A 21,346-nucleotide genomic window follows, 5' to 3' on the forward strand; every position below is an offset into this window, starting at 1 on the left:
ATCATCTTTGGATTAGACTTGGCTAGACTTAAATAATATGCATTTACACCCGCAAAAAACAAAAGCCATGGTATTTGGTCAAAAGAAAAAGTTGAGGGGTGCTCATTTGTCAGTGAAATTCAGAAACATACAATTAGAAAATGTAAAAAAGATTAAATACTTAGGTGTCATGCTCGATCCGGGCTTGACTTGGTGCGAACATATTACTAATATCGTTTGTAAAATATCTCGGGCAATATAGGTTGTGGAAGGCGGATTAAGCACTTACTGTCCTTTGATATTATGAAGAAGCTGTACTTTTCTATGGTTTTACCTTACATTGATTACTGTATTACATCTTGGGGAAGCAGTGCAAAAATACATTTAGATAAGATACAAAAACTTCAAAATAAATATGCCAGAATGCTTTTGAAAAAAGATTATAATACATCACAAATTTCTTTGTTGCAGTCACTGAAGTGGCAATCAGTAGATCAGCGTATAAAATATCAGTATTGTGTTCTTGTATATAAAATAATGAATGATTTAGTTCCAAATTATTTAAAACCTTTAGTATGTAAACGGCCCGTGAAATACAGGACACGGTATTCTTTACGATGCCCCCTTCAGCTTCCCAAAGCTAGAATTGAACATAAAAGAAAATCTTTCGCATATGTCGGACCCAAATTATTTAATGCACTTCCTTCAAATTTACAAGTTTGTACCTCCTTGTTAGTTTTTAAAAAAATTATGCAAAGCCTTTCATACGAATTGATAAAGAGCGAAATGATATTCCTTTGATTTACAATGCTATGTATGTTTAAATTGTCACTTCCCACTCTATATTTTGGTGTTAATTGTTTCTGATGTTAGATATTTTGTATTTTGTATTTTTGATGTTGTTTGTTGTTGTTGTTCATAGTTATCTTGACATGTATTTTAAACTGCAGGGCGCCTTTGTAAAGCAGTTTTAAGAACTGAACAGGCCTACCCTGCAGTATAAAATAAATAAAACAAAATAAATAAAATAAATAAATAAACAAATAAAATTTAACAAGTGTGCTAAAATCGATAGATCAGAAGTGATTAGATATGGATTAGCTATTCATTTTAGAGATGTTCATCTTATTTCAAACAAGTCATTATTTAGAAATAAGATTTTTATAACGTTATCAACGAGAGATAGCGCTATGCAACTTGAGTTCCTGCAGTCATTTGCAATATGAGAGGCGGTGATGATAATTATGGTATGATATTGAAGAAAAGAGGGAGAGGATTGTGATAGTGCACGTTATAATTTCATTATCAATATCACTATAATCATAGTAAACAATAATGATAACAATCCCAATAACGTAACAATTTTCACGAAGATTACCAAGAGTACAAATCGATGAAAAGTAGAAAGAAAACGAATTTCATCAACATGAACTTGACTGTGTAAAGTCTTTTATTTCATGAAATTTCAGGATCTTTGAAGTCTCACTCGATTTTTTATACATTGTTAAGTATGAAATAATAAAAAGCAAGGAAGATTAGAATGGCCCTTGTGCAAGGATGACACGCAAAATTGTGAAGCGTTCCATATTTTTATGTAGCTCCCTTCCCCAGGGGTCACACGGGCCTAATTACAACTGCCAGGCCAAAGATATTCATTCGAGCCAACCCATTGCTCAATTTTTTAATTTTATATTGCTGATTGACAAAAATGAATGAATATGATTGACAATCTAACACTGATTCTAGGGAGGGTACCTACTGAACTTCCTTTTCCCAAATTGGAAAGATATATCACTACTTTGGAACTATGTTTTTATTGACGGAAGAATTATGGCCCTTTTAATCTCTCAAGTGATGAATTTGATCCTGTCAGGTGTAGTCTTCATAAAAGCCGATTTATTTTTAAAATGAGCCGGTCGAGGTCCCCTTTTCTGGTCAGATATGGAATGTCAGACATATCCTGTCCACCGGTAACATTCAACCCTCGAATTTCCTCCTTATTTTTTATGAATTTTGTTAAAGTGCCACTTTAACACACGGGTCTATGGGAAATGAATTAGGCCTGTGATACCCTTGTTACTATTCTCTCAAGCATTTTGCTTACGATAGCTGGCCACTGCATTTTGTTTTATTTGTTATTGCTTACATGTATATCTATGTAAATTATTCTTCTATTATGTAATTGTCACAATTAATAATTCTATCATTTATTTTTGTATTTGTTTATATGCATTATGATTACTGTGATTCATGTATTCAATTATCAATAAATGCAGAAACACCTGCAAAAAATCAATCATATACTTTTCTTTGTAAAAATTAAAAAAAAGCTAAACTTTCAACGCGTTTATCTTAATTCATCCACTTTGTTATTGTCTGTTGATTTCCTGTTGGGACGGTTCTTGGACGTAGTAAAGATAATAATTATTATTTTATAACGCAAACAATAATAATATAATTAAATAGACACAACTCACATCTGGGGTAAACCCAAGACTCATCAATCAGTGGTACTTCTTCAATCCATCATCGTAGACAAGGTCGTCAGATCCTACACCCAAAACCGATGTTTGATGTGGTATAGCGCTATCTCTAGTTAGAAACATTATATTATCCATGGTACTTTTTCTGATCAGTGGGTACTTCTAGAATTCCATTCTAAGACAGTGCTTAGATCCAATAGATGCTAATGAACTTAATAATTTGAAATGAAGTGTTTTCATTTTCTTTTTAATAAATGAATGGCTGATATATTCCAGAATCATCCAAATGATTAGATTTCATTATATACACAACAAAAAACGTAAGTCCCCCCTAAATCAAATTGCTGTAACTTTTGAACGGAATTATTTTGAGATATGATATTCCGTAGGTGGTTTTCTACACTGATCGGTTGAGTCATGCATGAGTAATTAAAGATTGAATTAAAAATGACCATTTTTGAAAGTCACAAGAGTCGTTTTTCAGATTGTGCAAATACAAAGTTGGGCAAATGTTGTCTTTAGGTGAATTTTATGGTGTTATGCTGTTTTACTATCCATCATTTAGCCACTCCACACACAATTTTGATATCATAATGTTCATGGTTGAGTGAGCACAATGTATTGCAGGGGCCGCGGAAGCGGGGGGGGGGGGCTGGGCGGGGAGCTTCAGTCCCCCCCCCCCCCCACTTTTTTCCCAAAGCATGTACAAAAATGTAAAAATGACATTACGATTGTGATTTTTTGCATGGCCAGCCCCCCCCCCCCCCCACTTTGAAAACCCTTCCCCGGCCCCTGTATTGTGACGTATCATCATAGGGGTTTATGGTAGTATCCTCTACAACTTGTTAGATCATGTTAAAATTTGAAAATGTTGGTGGCTCCCCCGATTATAGGCCCCTCCCCCATTTTAAAATTCTGGGCCCACCACTGATTTGTCCATAGATTAAACTGATCATGAGGAATTGTTAGGAAAAGAATACATTTATGCAGTATAAAGAGTATTAATTTCTAAGTTTTCGAATGTGCTCGCTCAACCATGAAAATGTTTAAAGTTCGGAAAGTGTGTGGTGATAGAAATGATGGATGATAAAAACAATAGCAATTTGAAACCGAATTTTGCCCCCAATATTCACTTTATTACCCTTTAAAATGAGTCTGTGACATTGAAAATACAAATTTTCCCACTTTGATGCGTGCTCACTCATCCATAAATAAACAAATCGATTTCATTTTTGCACAGAATTCTGTCCATAGGTTGATAAACATTACTGCCAAATGACATTGCTAAAGACAGCCGTGAAAAAAAGTTCCACTATATTGAATAAGGGGTTACTTATTCTTAAACAGGTGCACCCATAATGTACACAAGTCTATGAGAGACGAAGTCAAAATTTTAACAAATATGAAATGAGGGTTTGTTTCATGGACGGTTTTTGTTACTTCTGCCAATAGTTATTTCATGAAACTTCGTACATGGCTTCAGAGTAACACTATCCAAAAGGCGCGCACACCAAAATAACCATTCGATACGACACAGAGTGGGGCCAAGGCCTTGAACTTTCTTCTCATTTGCATAATTTTCGAATATTGTGTGCTCACTGATGCATTAAACATCGGGATTTTCATAAAAATCAAATTAAATGAACTATGCAAGGAGGTTTGAGACAGATATCCATAGTAACAAATTGCATTTTTTCCAATAACGTAAAAAAGAGCTAATCGCATTCCACATGTTCATTCAAGCGTGGATATTTAATTAAACGCGTTTGAATCACTGAAGCATGTTAATTGGTCATGAACATAACGAAAAAATTGAGAAAAGATCATTTTCAGTTCCCAAAATGAACCAATACTTGCCTATGATATTTGAAAATCGTATTTTTTTTGTTTTCAATAAATGTCCATTGAACCGTGAAACGATGAATATTGTTGAAGAAATTCTTCCAAAAATTACTGTCATCATATTTTATCATTTTTATTGATATAAATGTGTAAAAAATCCAATTAGAGCAAATTTGGACTTGGGTTTATTCAACCGTGAAATTTAGCCAAACAAGTTGTATCGTCTTTTAGAGAGTACCTTTTACAAGCCTTCTGACTATTTTTTATGATGAGAATATAAAATTAGTTCCAATAAAATGGAATCAAAATCATGATATTTGGCTTGTGACTTTTGAAAAGTGACATTTTTGCCTTCTGGCGGTGCTCACTGAAGCATGAAGTGAAATACGTCCATAACGTTTACTCAGAGTGTAGCTTATAAAATTACCTACACGCTCATGTAAAAATATATTAAAAACTCGCATTGGTTCGGAAATTATTGATGTTTGTTTAAGGGGGGACTTACTTTTTTTGTTGTGTATATTTAACAAACATCGAACCAAAGTGGTATAGCGCCAGCTGTAGTTACAATCATTATGAGGTGGTATTTAAATCACATTTTTTTTAATCAAAAGTTTAATAAAAAGCAGTTTGCTATTTTGCTATGACAAATTTATGAAGACTTATTTATCTACAATAAATAAACTCTTAAAATGCTTCACTATTTTTTGTTATGTAAATAATTTTTGAAACTTGGGAGATGGGTTCTTGTATAACATTGAAACAACTTTTTCCCACTCTAATTAAGGAGAGAACTTTTTATTATAACGATTTATCGATTTGTGATACACGGTGTTGTAACTGTTCTATATTCTACATGATCAGGTAAGTTATATAAAGATATCAAAATCTGCACTATACTATTAAGCAGTTCTAACCTCTTATGATAAGACCATGTCAAGTATCAAGTCCTCTTTTCACCTTGGAGATTAATTGTAGATGCGCCTGCTTGTGTGGAGGAAACTCATTAATTCGTATTATAAATTGGCCTAACTTTGCTACAATAAAGTAAATATAGCATTATATGAGATAGTGTTGATTTGGCCTTAATTAATCTCCTTTTTTTTCTAAATCATCTACATCAATTACCCTTTTACCTTTATGAAGAAATTTGTACAACGTTTGCTTTCTATGAATTTAAGTTTCTAGTTTTCATTAACCCTATACATTTAAATGGACATGTTGTATATAGGGTTAATGAAAACGAGAGAGTAATTTGGGTTTATGGATACTATGCAAATACCTCGATTATTTTTTTTTTTCATAATTATACACGTATTTCACCCATCCCCCTCCCCCGTAAAGAATAATCATACACCGTAATAGATTTTGTTGCAAAATTATGGGGTTTTTCTCTTTTCATACATACAAACAACTTATTTCTTTACTGAATTGTATCCCCTGGCTAATATTGAAATACTCGTATTATTTTGTAAACATTAATTTTCTCAGGAAATTCAACAGGGGTTTGGTCAACGCAATTAGCCACCAAAGTTTGCCTACATAAAAAAAATGTTGGAATGTTGAAAAAAGAAACACTTATAACGTAGCAATCGATGCATTATTTATTTTTTCAAACTAATTTTAACGCGTTGAAGGTGACTGATTTTCAAAATCCATTGATTTGTTGGAAACGAAGCATTTCATTCCATATTCACATTTATGGTAACTTTGATTTCTAATGATAACTGCCATGGCCCTGGGAAGCGGGGGTACTGAAGGTGCTGCGTGTATTATTCTCCATATACACAGCAAAAAATGCGGTGTTAACCGGTGTACATAGAGGACCACACCAGTTATTTTACACCGGTGTTAAATTGACAGTGTTAGTTTAGCACATATAGGTGTTATTGCAACACCTTTGGTTGTTACATGTACACTCTTTGGTGTTATATTCAATCTCTAGGGTGTAATTTTAATACCAGAGGGTGTGGTCCTCTATTAACACCCACTGGTGTCAGTTTTAACACCACAGTTTATACAGTGTAGGCAGCACCCCCAGGTATTTTGGAAGATGTGTAAAAATGTAACCAAAATTACCTTCATTTTGTAGTGAAACCCCTTTTTTTCTTATAAATTTCTCGGGACTAATTTGTTGTGAAAACCTTTTTTGGGGCTTTTCAAATTTACATCAGCTCACCCCCAGTAAAAAAAAAAATCCCGGGGGGCCGTTTCATAAAGCTGTTCGTAAGTTAAGAGCGACTTTAAGAACGACTGGTGATCCTTTCTTATATACACGCTAAACCATCGCCAATGAATCTACCATACATAAACAAGAAAGGATCGCCAGTCGTTCTTAAAGTCGCTCTTAACTTACGAACAGAAACACCCACTCGTTCCCAGGGTCCTGGTAACTGCTTAACAACGATGATCAACAGCCAATTAAAATCAAGAACTCTGAGAGGTACCATTGGATGGCAAAGGTATATAGGCCTATATACTGTAATCAAATATTCATTTTTATGCAACGGCGTTTAAAGAATAAAGGTATACGCATGCACATGAATGTACATTTTTAGCACACATGTATATCTAGCATTCTCCATGTATATGCCCCCCATCCCCCCATCATATCTATTGATGTATCTAGCTATATATACCCATCAATCTGTCTGATTATCAATCTATTCTTCCTGTCGTGTTCAACATCAAACAGATTATTGTTAGTCTCTCTCATTACGTCATCCATTCATTAAAGGATTAGCGATGTCAACCCGAACAATATGCAACATCATGATCACTACCCCTTTCATTGCATTTATATTGCCCACCAGACCAAGAAATTCACTAAAAGCCATGTTTATTGCCGCATTATACTCATGTCAGCCATACGACTTTCCAACTCAGATCAGAAGAAAAGTTACGGATCATTAAAATTGCTGCTGCTATGTCATGCATAGATCACCTTTGCGACTGCAGAAGCAAATGTTGAGTCATCTCTTGAAACCACATCATGAAAGGTGTCACAAGCCTCTATCGGTCCATCATTTTGTTGTTGTTGTTGTAGTAGTTCTTGTTGTTGTTGATTTGCCAAACTTGTGTCCTTTGCACCAATTACTGCAGAGATCCGAAAAAGAACGGTTCTTGTCAATAATTTGGCAAAATTCATTGGCCTCCACTTAAAAATGCATAATAAGCATAGACCAACGGTGTTTATAGGAAATTGTGTGAAAATATAATACATTTTTACACGTGTACCAAACACAGATTTCCCAAGGTTTTTTTTTCAAATCCATACCGAAATATACATGGTATAATGAGAATTAAATATTCTCGTTTTTTCATCTATGTCGTTTTCAGAAAAAAAAAAACATGAAGCGCGTTCTTCATCATTTCTAAACTTGCCACCTCTTAAGGGAAAGGGATTCTACTCCCTTCTCTCTTGGTTGTTAAATAGTATAACATGTATTGTTGAATTGAGCTGTCCCTGATCAAGCAGAGAAGATGGTACGAAACATTTACTAAAAGAACAGGAAAAAAATAATTTACAATATCATTAAGTGGTCGTGGGACATCGTATTCACCAAATTTTATTACTATGTACCTCCATACTACGGTTCAGGAATTCACAATAATCGCCTTCATAACTCGGGCAACGCCTTTACAGCTATTCTGAATATTGCAAGTAATTAGCAATTTTATTTATGAAATATTGTATACACAGAAAAAATTGTTAAATGTTATACAAGTCGATTACGTATTTTTCGAAAGCTCGCCTTATAATCATACCCACAATATCGGTGTCTGAAATCGTCCGTTGTGTATGCACCTCCCAGAATTGGGAATCAGAAAATTTGATGCCTTTTCACAAAATCGAATTTGTTTCTATTTTATGATAATAAGAATTTTCTTTCTGTGCCAGTAGAGAGCTAAGTCTATTAGACCTACTTAGCAGAGTATTTTTACAGTGTATATCAACTAATCAGGCATTGTTTAAATTTCAAACAAAATGTTGACAATTTAAACAGCAATGTTCAATTTTTATTGAAGTTGAACAATGATTTCTTCAAACTCTTAAAAACTATCTTAAATTCATGAAGTAAACCAAGTTGTATAATATTCTTCTCTAATTTGTTTCAGTGTGTTGGTATAACATTGTGGAAGTTAAAGCTTGGATAGTGGAATCACCTCGGCCTGGGGGTCGCCCAGCCTCTCCTTTCAATCTTAAGACAGACCTAACAGCAGTAGACAAAACAGAAAGAAAGAAAAAATTCTATATTCAAAGGGCAATACTAATATTTTATGTTATTATCCAAATTTAAATCAAAATTGACTTTAGACTTTAAAGGTCAATAGTCCAGGATAGAAGAGGCATAACCTTGTTTTTTTATATATACAATATTTTTTAATGGTTTCTTGTCAATTCGAGGGTGCTGATTACGAATCTGAATGATGCCACTCGTGTAACCTTGAGCATTTTCCGCAAATTGGCAAAATCCAATATGGCCGCCAAAATATGCAAATTACCCATGAAAATCATAAAATTGTCCGCACATCGGCTATGAAATTCATGAAATTGTGTGGCAGGAGTGAAATACTCTGTCAAAAAATAATTTTTGACAAAATATTTATTTTCCTGATATTCAAAATGGCCGCCATAGGCCCCTGTATACTCTATTATGTACAATATGAATAGGGAAAACTAATTTTCACAAAAATGAGCACTAAACTGCAAAAAATCGCGATGTATGAACGAAGTAATATATGCAAATCATCATTACTAACGAGATATACCATTTATTATGTCATATATGCTTTATGTATTTTGATATCTAAAATAGCCGCCACTGGCCCAAAGAGTATTGCGTATAATGGCAATGGGGGCCAAAAAATTCACAAGAGTGATCACTAAAATGCATATTTTTAAGATTAAATGAGTGGAGTTCTGACTAAAAACATAATTGTTAACGAAATATATTATTAATATGCCATGTATGTGATGAATGTTGTATTTTGATATTCAAAATGGCTGCAAAAGGCCCTACAAGTATTATGCACAATGAGAAAGAGGAGCAAAGAAATCACAAGAGTGAGCTCTAAAATGCATATACATGTGATAAATTAATGGGATACTGTCTAAAAACGTATTTTCTAACAAAATATATCATTCAGGTTTCAAGTTTGTGTTAAATACTGTATTTTGACTTTCAAAATGGCCGCCATAGACATTAACTGTATTATGTACAATGCAAAGTGGGAAACCAATATTCACAGGAGTGAGCACCATAAATGCACGTAATAGTGATCTATGAGTAAAATATTGTCTGAAAGCATAGTTTCTATTAAGATATATCATTTATTCTGCCAGTTAGGTGATAAATACTGTTATTGGAATGTCAAAATGGCCGCTACAGGCCCTAACGGTATTATGCACAATGTGAATGGGAACAAATCATTTCAACAGATTTTGGCTTTGCTTGGCCAAATGGTGATGTATGAGTGAAATATTGTCTGAAAACATGATTTATAACAAAATGTATCATATCTTATGTAATTTAGGTGATAAATACTGTATTTCAACATTCAAAATGGCTGCCATATGCCCTTTTTGTGAACATTATTTGTCTCCATTCAAATTGCATATTATACGATAAGGGCCTATGGTGGCCATTTTCAATTTAAAAATGCAGCATTTATCACCTTAATTACACAACATTATGATATATCTCGTTAGAAACCATGGTTTTAGACAATATTTCACCCTTAGATCACAATTCACAATTATATGCAATATTTAGAGTCAAGCAAAGCCAAATTCTGTCAAAATTCTGTGTCCCATGTTACAATGTACACAATACTTTTAGGACCTATGGCAGCCATTTTGGATTTCAAAGTACAGCATTTATTACCTCCACGACCAATATGTGATGTATTTTGTTAGAAACAATGTTTAAGACAATATTTTTACTCGTACATCACAGTTATATGCATTTTATGATTCTCACTCTTGTGAAAATTAGTTTCCCTATTCGCATGTTACATATATTAGGGCTTGTAGAGGTTATTTTAAATGTCAAAATTCAGTATTTATCACCTATATGGCAGAAGAAATGCTATAATTTATATAAAAAAAATGTTTTCAAATAACATTTTACTCATACAACAGGATTATATGGATGTCATAGTCACGCAAATCCAAGTTCTTACACAATTATATGTCCCCATTCACATTATAGATAATACTGTTAGTGCCTATAGGGGCCATTTTGAATTTCATAATACAGCATTTATCTCATGCATGACAAAAGAAATGATATGTCTTGCTATAAAACATGTTGTCAGACAATATTTGACTCGTAGATCACAATTACATGCATTTTATGTTTCTTACTCGTGTGAAAATTAGTTTCTCCATTCGCATTGTACATGATAAATATAGGGCCTATGGCGGTCATTTTGAATTTCAAAATGCAGCATTTATCACATAAATGGCATATTAACAATTATGTTTTTAGTCAGTATTCCACTCTTTATCTTAATAATATGCATTTTAGTGCTCACTCTCAATTGTCATTTTTTGGGCCCCGGCCATTGCAATTGTACATAATACTGTTTGGGCCAGTGGGCTATTGTAGATATCAAAATACAGCAATGTTCCCATATATGACATAATAAATGATATATCTCGTTAGTAATGATGATTTGCATATATTACTTCGTTCATACATCGCGATTTTTTGCAGTTTAGTGCTCATTTTTGTGAAAATTAGTTTTTCCTATTCATATTGTACATAATAGAGTATACAATGGCCTATGGCGGCCATTTTGAATATCAGGAAAATAAATATTTTGTCAAAAATTATTTTTTGACAGAGTATTTCACTCCTGCTACACGATTTCATGCATTTCATAGCCAATGTGCGGACAATTTTATGATTTTCATGGGTAATTTGCATATTTTGGCGGCCATATTGGATTTTGCCAATTTGCGGAAAATGCTCAAGGTTACACGAGTGGCATCATCCAGATTCGTAATCAGCACCCTCGAATTGACAAGAAACCATCAAAAAATATTGTATATATAAAAAAACAAGGTTTGGTCAAGTTTCTATGGGGCCTATCCTGGACTACAAAGGACCCCGCGAACTTTAGTTCTAGACACCGTTTCATTTTATATATATTCATTTTCTGCAGTCAACATTGTTTTTTGTAGTTCTTTATAATGAAGCAAGATAATTATGAAAATTGAACTTGCTTTCTAAGGTATTGTGGTGTGTGAAGCCTTAGGATTCATGTTGCGATCAATATTACCCAACTACATTGGATTTAATGACACTGCAATTAAAACTGGGCGCCAAAATCGGTTTAAACCGCAGCGTTGCACGGAGTTCAGTGGTCGGGACTACAGTAATTACGCACACATGTGAAATAGTTTCTATAACTTTGACCTCAACCCCATCAGAAATAATATGATACCCATTTCATGCACGTGTAAATTCTCGTTCGAATGAAACTTATTACTCGCACCTCCAAATCCATGCAATAGAAATGCATTGGTTGGAATAATGGTCATTGAGTAAATATTAATAGCAGGGCCCGCTGGGAGAACGATTTTTGGAACTGAAGTGGTTACCCTGTGTAAATTATTACTAATATTGATATCATTTTTATTATTATTATTATCATTATTATTATTATTATCACTATTATTATCATTATCATTATTATTATTATTATCATGGTTGTTATTATCATCATTGTTATCATCATTATTATTATTCAAATTTAAATTTACTTCCACAGTTAAAAATATACATATACATACGAATCATTGACATTAAAGTTATTTCACATGACTGTGGAGGGGTCAAAGGAAGCACAACTGGTTGTATAAATTGGCCCCAATAATACATGTAAAATGAATAACATTATAATCATAATCATATTCGTAACATAATTACGAATAAGTCCCGGAAATGGAGAGAGAGAGGAAGGGGGGGGGGGTGTGAAAACAAATCGTTACAATGAAAGGGAAGCCATGTTCAGAAGTGTTTTGTTCCGGAGACATGCACGTTTAAACTGATTAAGAGATTTACCGCCCTTTCACACGGTAAAAAAAATCGTAATTTGAATGATAATTCCAGTGAAAAATAAGGCTAATGACGAATGACGAAACCAAACTAGAACATGGTTAGAATCACGAATGCTAATCATAGTCACGATTACAATAGCAATCATCATTACAATGATGATTCAAGATTCACGTGTGAAAAGGCCCTTTGATAATTGAACAGAATTAGGTAATGAGTTCTAAAAGAGTGGTCCCCCAAAAAAAATAGTTGGGTTAAAACTGTACGTGGCAAAGGAGGGTGGTAACTGTTACAATTTCTAGTTTGATATGAATGGTACAAATTATTCATTTCCAAATATTCTTGAAGAGACTTTGGTAATTATGACTGTGGCATTGGTACATAAATAAACAGGTCTGTAATGAGATGATATTCTATATCTATAAAACATTGTTATTATTGTTATTATTATTATTATTATTGTTGTTGTTGTTGTTATTATCATTATTATTATTGTTATTATCATTATTATTATTATCATTATTATAATTATCACTATTATTATTATTATTATTATCATCATCATCATCATCATTATCATTATCATCGTCGTCATCATTATCATCTTTATCATTTGCAGGATCCTCAAATTAACGTCCTCAAATTAAATGTTTCTAAAACTGAATTCACTGTACTATGTCGGAAAAACCAATTGAATGAAAATCTATCCAACGTAAAACTCAATGTATGTGATAATGAAATTACACTATCCTCTAAAGTTAAGAATCTTGGCATATGTATTGAGTCGTGCTTCTCATCTCATGTCAGTAATACTGTACGTACCTATAATTTCCATCTTAAGAATATCAATGAAAAAACTTGCCATCATGCAGTTAGGCATGTAGGGCACTTGTACTTTCTCGACTTGACTATTGTAATAGTCTCTTTTCAGTTCTTTGTTTGTTACAAAGATCAGAAAAATTTCAAAGTAGAATCGTGCCGCACGTTTAGTGTTTTCAGTTGGTCGCAATGTACATAGATTACGTCTCCTTTGATTAGGTAACTCCATTGGCTCCCTTTTTCTCAACGTGTCATGTTCAAACTTTGTCTGTACATTTATAAATTGGTTAACAGTACTGGTCCTGCATATCTTGTAAACACAATTGCTCATTACACACCTGCTCGTAATCTACGTTCCCTGAATGATACCACGAAACTTGTTATTCCGAGAACAAACCTCTCCATAGCAGAAAAACGTAGCTGGATCTAGACTTTGGAATACACTCCCTTCTACCATCTGAACAACACCGACCATATCTTTCAAACGACAACTCAAGTCATATCTTTTTCCAAATATCTAGTTTTCTATTTTCATTTATTTGATGTGTATTTGTTTTGATGATTTTTGCTATCACTGTTTGGTTTGACTTGGCTAACCCATCTGGGGCCTAGCTGGTGGCCTCAAGTGCTATATACTAGAGCTTCTGTGAATGATGCGCTGACCGGGCTTGTCCCTTGATTTGTTGGTGAACGAAGCAGCAAGCAAGAGGCCACCAGGCCTCATCTGGCGCAGTTGAGAACACCAATAGTTGATCCAATTTAATGTATACAATTCTATACTTTTTTATATTCATATTTTATTTCTGACAATTGTAAGCGCTGTGATACTTTTTGTGTATAGCGCATATAAATAACCGTTATTATTATTATTATCCAAAAATGTACAATCCCATTTTTTTCACGGTAAACCATAACATGTAAAGGGGAAAATCACGCAGCAAGTTACTTATTACCCCCTGCAAACAGTACAAGACTACTGACGGGGCCAATCTGTATATAAAGAATAAGAAATAGGCAGATAAATAAATAAATAAATTTAATTTTTTTTTAATGAATGAATATAAATAAATAAATAAAAAATAAATAGATAAATAAATAAATAATAGATAAATAAATAAATAAATGAAATACATGAATATAAAAATAATATCATGGTATCGAAATTCTGAATTTGGAGCTTCAATGAAAACAAGGTTTTGTTTGTTTCTTTGAAGGGGGTAGTCCTTACCATAGGCGGCGGAAGCGGGGGGACCTGTCCCCCCCTAAATTTGAGGTGGGGGACGATCCCCCCTAAATTTTTTGTTGATAACCTTTTTTTTTTTTTTTTTTTTGCTTGTCAAATTTTTTTGGGTGGTCCCCCCCTAAAAATTTAGGCTGATAACCCTTTTTCTGGCCCCCCCCCTAAATTTTTGGGCTTCCGCCGCCAATGGTCCTAACACTTCTTAGCTTTATTTTTACAAAACACAAATAATAATCTCATATAATCCATGATTGTGCGAGTGCGAAGCGCTGTTAAATATTTTGGAAATATCATGTATTTTGTCTTGAAAATTGAACATTCTGACCAATGTTTGTGATCGTGAACTAGATGTGTATGTAACTAAACAATTAGTGCGAGCGCGAATCAAGAGCAAGAATTTTTAATATACGTTCTGGCCTGATCGAATAGGTACCTGTTAAGAACTGTTTGCAGTTACCCATGATAACAAAACATATTTCAAGAATCAATTAATGACAGCGCGAAGCGCGAGCGGAAAAAAGAGATTTAGACCTAAAAAATTTAATTCTGATATATTAAGCACGTTTTGAATAAAGAACAAGCTGCGTATCTCATTAATCATTGTGTGCGCATGGTTTTTTAACGATCTGAAAAGGTTCAATTTAAGTACTATTTCAAGCACTTTGTAGGAAAAATTGTGAAGTGGATATGGATCACACTTAACAAATAATGCGAGCGAGTGCGAAGCGCGAGTCGATTTTTTAAAATAATTATTTAGCACGGGGGCATTATTGTCATCATATGAAAATGATGACTATCTTCCTATTCCTCTTCCCAAGCTCGAAATGAAACTTGTCGATATTCCATTCTGATAAAAGGGACGATTTCATTATTAGAAAGTCATAACACAAAATTCTCCTTTTCCTTCTAGTCTACAAGTGTATCCATAATCAAGCTCCCTCTTATCTACAGAACATCGTCTCCCTCCGATCCTCATCAGTTTCACCCGCATCCAGACGTCTCCGCTCCCACACCACTGCACATCTTCAACTGCTGCCCGGACCAAGAACTAAAACCAACTACGGTGACAGATCCTTCTCAGTTATTGCCCCGAAGCTCTGGAACAATCTCCCCATTAATGTACGTGAGGCATCATCGTTAGAACTGTTTAAGTCCCTCCTTAAAACCCACCTCTTTTAATAAGTTTCACTTGCCTATTTTTCGCTTCTTTTGTGTTCTGTATGAAATTATCCCCCTTAGGTAATTTGCATCATCATATTGTGTTCATATTTTTAAGTCGGATTGTAAGCTTAGTTATGAGGATTATTTAAATTTACATACATGATTATCGACCCGTTATATTTAAGTTGTGTATTCACCGATTATCTCTTTATTTGTACGTATAATTAATTTTTCGTAATTTTGTTTTAACTTTCAGTTCCTTTGTTGTTCTTTTTCTGAGATATCTTGTATTTACCCCCTTCTTTCTTAGCGCTTTGAAACTTTTGTATAAAGCGCTCTATAAATTTTGTATATTATTATTATTATCTTATTAATCTCGGTCCCCCTTGGATCCGTGCCTGATCAAAACATGAATGGTGTTATTTGGGGTGTAATGATTTTCATTTTCATACTTCCTTACATTCATCATCATTATCATTATTAAGCAACAGTCAGTTATTTCTAATTATGCACCAATGAAGGTACCAAGGGGGAACAAATTAAACAGTGTCGACGCGATACCTGATTCTTCATGATGTGAGGAGGGGGTTGGAAGGTAGAGAATAATTTGCGAAGTCGTAATGCCGTGAAATGAGGATATATCGGATGTGATGTGTTTCATTTTAAACAGTGTCTATACCGACCGCTAGACAATGAAGCGTGGTGAAAATCTCATCCCCCATGTCGTTCACGCTGTCTTAGCATGAATACGATGTCGTGAGTTCATGGCCATCGTCATGAATATAATCTTCTTGGAAAGACCAGTCAGCTTTCAATATGAATGAATAAAAAAAATCAAATAGCCTTTACATTTAACACTCAATTGTCGTGTATATATTGTTTTCATTTTCATCAAGACATCAGCACATGCATGATAATCATCAAATAGATAAAATAAGCCTTTATAATATGTTTTATTGCGTAGACCTATATGTGCTATAGACTATATTATATTGTATTGTATTTTGTTAACTTGGTTTCTTTTCGAAATAGATACGTGCGCTTTTATACAAATTCAACATATATTTTAAAAAGCATATGAAATGCATATATATATATATTTTTTTTTTTTCATATGGCTTTTTAAAATATATGTTGAATTTGTTGAACTCCTCAAAAAAAGTTTGGTAATCTGACTTTGATCGATAGTCCCTCCTCGGTTTTAGTGAATATTAATATGTGATTAATACCAATGAACAGATCATTTAATTTCTTTAAAATGATACCCTACATGATATGATTATGGTTCATATGGAGGTGCAGTGCCTTGAAATGTGGGGCAAGGTCAAAATTCAAAAGTTGCAAAATGACAAAATATTGAAAGTCACTGTTCTTTTCTCCGTGGAGATGAGTGAGTTTCCCAGCGGTTTCTTTTTTTTTCATGCACCTTAGAATCAAACACACCTCTGCACAAGCAAGCACATAACAAATAAACAAACATGCATTGGTATTTCAAACCACAACTCAAACCATGTTATTTTACAAAACCATCACTACATAAACCATAACAAAACACCAAAAATGAAGAAGCAGGGGCTTGATTTGAATGGATTTTCATCTCTATTGACACAGACAAAAGAATCATGTTCTTCATTGACCCTTCATGACTATTTCTGGTCGTTTTGCAGCTTTTCAATTCGGACCTCATCCAACACTTTTTAATCCTGCTCTTTTCGTGATGGCATGATCATAACAAGCATGGTATCATTTTAAACAGAATTAAATGATCTTTTGAATGATATCAAATATGCATTGTGCAAAATTGGGAGTTGGGAGAAATTAATGGCCAAACTCAGATTTCCAAACTTTTTTTGAGGGGATTATATGAAATGAGCAGACTGCTAAAGGGGGCGACATGTTTGCTCTATACCCAATACCGGATAGAAATCCACTTTGACTTTCCACCAAGGATCAAGCTGACGTCATGAACACTGCATGGTCAACTCAGACGAGAAACTCATTCATTAAAAGTGTCTCTTTTGTAATATTGTCAGACAAAAAATGAACGAGGTTTGATTCAAGGATTGACTAAATGGGGCTGATCCAGCTTTCGGCAATGGGGGGAGGAATCTTTTTTCACTAAAATTTTCCCCGATCGACCGCTCAAAGTTGATTTTTGTTTGTTTCTTTGAAGGGGTAGTCCTAACAGTTACTTCTTATCTTTATTCTTCTCAAATAACATAAATATATAATCTCATTTAAGCCCTATTTAAAATAGTGCAAGCGCGAGCTAAAATTTTCCGAAATTTCATATATTTTGTCCTGAAAATTGAACATTCTGGGTATAATGTTTGTGATCCTGAACAAGATCGATGCGTAAAATATAACTAAATAATTATTGTGAGAGCGAAGCGCGAGCAAAAATTATCAATATACGTTGTGGCCTGATCGAAAAGGGTCCTGTTAAGGACTGTTTGCAGTTAGCCATGAAAACGATGCATATTAAAACAATCGAATAATGCGAGCGCGAAGCGCGAGCTGAAAATTTTTGGCATTCCGACCTTAAAAAATGGACAATGTAAGCATTAAAAAAAAATCATGAACACGATAGGTATGTAACTAAACAATGCGATCGGGGAAAAAAATGAGATTTAGACCAAAAAATGGGACACTCTATTCATGTTGCGTAAACCATGAAGACGGGTAATTGAGTACCTTCCTACATTAATAATGCGAGCGCGAAGCGCGAACACAAAATTTTTGATATTCTGATACTACTACTACTACTACTACTACTACCACTACTACTACTACTACTACCACTACTACTACTACTACTACTACTACTACTACTAATATCACTACTACTACTACCTCTACTACCACTACTACCACTTCTTCCACCACTACCACCACCACCACCACTTTACTTCTACTACTACTACTACTACTACTACTACTACTACTACTACTACTACTACTACTACTACTACTACTACTACTACCACTTCTACTATATACCACTACTACCACTACTACGACTACTATTACTACTATTACTACTATTACTACTACTTCTAATTATAACAATAACAATATAATAATAGTAATAATGATAATAATAATGATAATAATAATGATAATAATAATAATAATAACAATAATAATAATAATAATAATAATAATGATAAAATATTCAAATGCCTTACTCACGGGCATAAGTGCCGTGGCCGGGGAGCGAATCCCGGATTTACCTTAACTAATGACAATAATAATCATATTAATTATGAAGATGATTATTGTGATAATAATTATAATCATGATTATTATAGCAAAGGTAATAACCATAATAGTAGTAGTAATGAAAAAACAGTTTACAATTACAGTTCTACTAATAATGTTCATAAAATATTTTTGATTTGATTTGATTACATTTATTTCTGCATTCACATCAGTATCAGAATTACAAAATACATATATACAATATACAAAGATAATACATATAACAAAATAATAATAGTCGCTTAGTATAAATAATGTAAATAAATATTATATTAATTATGATAATCGCCTAAAGATGATGTTCATTGTTATCGTTTTTAGGGGGGGGGGGTATTCAGAATGAAGTCTTTAGTACATCATGGCTTTATTATTACAAACACGATAAGGTATCTCATAAGGCCTCAATGAATATAGAGAAAAAATTTGTTTTCCGACATGAAAACTTGATATTCTACGCGCATTTTTATTACAGAAGAAAATTTGTATTAAAAAAAATGACAACAATAATGCGAGCTCGAGGCGAGCGCGAGGCGCGAGCTGAAAATTGTTATATTCCGACATGGAAACTTGACATTCCATGCAGGTTTTTTTTTTTAGTAGAGACAAAGATTATGTTTAAAAAATGTATATATAATAAAACTAAAATAATAAAAATGAAATAATCTATATTCTGACATGAAGTATATTACATTATAAGCACGTTTAAACAAGAAGATATGTATCTCAAAAAATAATAATGCGAGCGCTATAAGCGCGAGCTGAAAATTATGATATTTCGACGTCATGAAAACCATCCCTATTCTGTATCTACATAAAGAAGGAGCCGTGTGTCCAAATAAACAATTCATGATCCATGTTAGGCATATAACTCCTTCATGAAAAAAAGTGAAAATTTACAATTTCAGAACTATGCTTTCGCTTATTTTACATCCAGTTTAGACAGACTTAGTGTGTAGTCATTTAATGTTAAACACCAGTTTAATTTTTATTCAAATTTGCTTGTTGGTAATGGGGGTAGACTTGACCTTTAAGATAAATAGTGGTTCAATTACAGTTATAAGGTACCCTGGGCAAATAAGACAAACAAAGAATGTACATGTACAGGTCAAAATCTACTGTTCCTCGCAGAGCAGTTATTAGGCCCGATAAAGGTCGCAAGCGTGAAAAGAAAATCCGGAACTATGATGTGTTATCTGTGTCTGAAAAATCTTCATTTAATTTCTCCCATTAGGTTTTTTTTCTCATTTATTTCATTTTCAACAAAATATAAACTAATTAATACAACCATATAGTAAGTCATTGTTCTAAACGATATACTGTACTAAGTTCATTAAATCGACTTAAAACAGACAAGTTATAAAAAAAATCACAGTTGTATCACGTCATGTAGTAGGTCTACATAAAATACCATTCGTGTCATTGGGATGGTGTTTCTAATAATTGTATTCTTTACTCTTTGAAGCACTAAATAATGATTTTCGGGGGCAATTTCTACATGCACAGCAAATTTTACAACATATCACAACACATGTGACAAATAGGTCCCTTCGGGTAGATTTTTTAAAGTTAAATTAATGTTAATCAGTGCCTTTAATATCATCTAAGTCCATCCAGCAGTCGTTTTATTGAATTTGTGCGACTAAATTTGCAGAAATCACTTATTAATAAAAAATTTTAGGTGAATATTTATTTATCTCCAAATAAACAAAAACTCGTGATAATAACTGTCGAAACGATTTGTATGGGGCCTAACCGATTTATAATTTAGGTAATTTTGTTATCATGGTTATTGAAATCCTGATTAATTTCATTTCCTGTATCTCACTGGCTAAATGAAATTTGTTATATTTTGCATGATCACAAAATTGATTACGGTTTAATAGATTAATGACGTCACATTTTCATGCCGCCCCACTCCCTTGATCGCCACATGCTCCTGAATTATGATAAAATTCTATGTCATGTTTATCATAATTTGTAGAATTGCAGAAAAATCATATGCAAAAGATGTAAAAACATTAAAAGATTATGTATGCACTCGTTTTCCACTCGCTGATCATCTTCTTATTATAAAATGAAAATAATAATAAGAAAATACAGATGAAGGGAAACAAAATACATGTTCATGTGAATCTCCTCCAAACTCCATGGTCAAACCAAGAGAGATACCAGCACTGGTAGCTCCTTGGTCAAACGATCTTTTGCGGCATAATTCATAAAATTGAGACACTTTTAGACCAGTTTTTATCTTATCGATCCTATCGAAGGTCTTTCCGCCGTTTCCACATTCTGGTCATTAAATGTGTGTGTGTGTGTGTGTGTGTGTGTGTGTGGGGGGAGGGGGGGGGGGTCGAAATGGGCCCATCGCTAGAAAGCGAGTAATATGAAGGAAAGGGAAATCGGGGGGGGGGCGGTTGTTGGGTTAGAGTTGGTATCCGTTTGGCAAAAAAAAAACGATAATGATAAAAAATATAAACAAAATAAAAGATTAC

General features: G+C 33.5%; 1 non-coding gene across 1 annotated transcript; it reads left to right on the plus strand.

Moving 5' to 3' along the window:
* Positions 1-1,459: 1,459 nt before the first annotated feature.
* On the plus strand, positions 1,460-1,571 carry LOC129258074 (U6 spliceosomal RNA). The gene has a single exon (XR_008584219.2). It is a non-coding gene; the product is annotated as a U6 spliceosomal RNA (small nuclear RNA).
* The last annotated feature ends 19,775 nt before the right edge of the window (positions 1,572-21,346 follow it).

Source organism: Lytechinus pictus, chromosome 3 (genome assembly GCF_037042905.1).
Source record: "Lytechinus pictus isolate F3 Inbred chromosome 3, Lp3.0, whole genome shotgun sequence".
NCBI classification, from domain to species: Eukaryota; Metazoa; Echinodermata; class Echinoidea; order Temnopleuroida; family Toxopneustidae; genus Lytechinus; species Lytechinus pictus.